The sequence below is a fragment of the Etheostoma spectabile genome, chromosome 8 (assembly GCF_008692095.1).
Source record: "Etheostoma spectabile isolate EspeVRDwgs_2016 chromosome 8, UIUC_Espe_1.0, whole genome shotgun sequence".
Taxonomy (NCBI): domain Eukaryota; kingdom Metazoa; phylum Chordata; class Actinopteri; order Perciformes; family Percidae; genus Etheostoma; species Etheostoma spectabile.
Genome location: NC_045740.1, coordinates 25525859 through 25526155, shown reverse-complemented (window position 1 = coordinate 25526155; position 297 = coordinate 25525859). Strand labels below are relative to the sequence as shown.

General features: G+C 46.5%; 1 protein-coding gene across 2 annotated transcripts in view; it reads right to left on the bottom strand.

Moving 5' to 3' along the window:
• The window catches only part of LOC116694752 (homeodomain-interacting protein kinase 3), a 52543-nt gene that overhangs the window by 13175 nt on the left and 39071 nt on the right, over nt 1-297 (bottom strand). The window lies entirely within an intron of this gene.

Genomic DNA, 297 nt, shown 5'->3' with positions numbered 1-297 from the left:
AGTCATTCCCCAGAGTCCTTATGTTCTTTTTTGCAGGGTGTTTCCTTGGATTAGGGAGGCTCCAAAATCATGGTTGTAGCTGTCGCCGTGGTCCTGCTACACATCCTGCTATGCTCTGCGATGCCCTGCTACATCCTGCTGTGCCCTATAATGGCGTGCAGTTCCCTGCTATGCCATAAACTACTACAAACTACTATTTTTAGTCACTGTTAGCCATTATCTTTTATTAAAACTGTTATTGCTGCTATTCATTACACAACCAACCGGCCCTGTCAGACACCGCCTACCAAGAGCCTG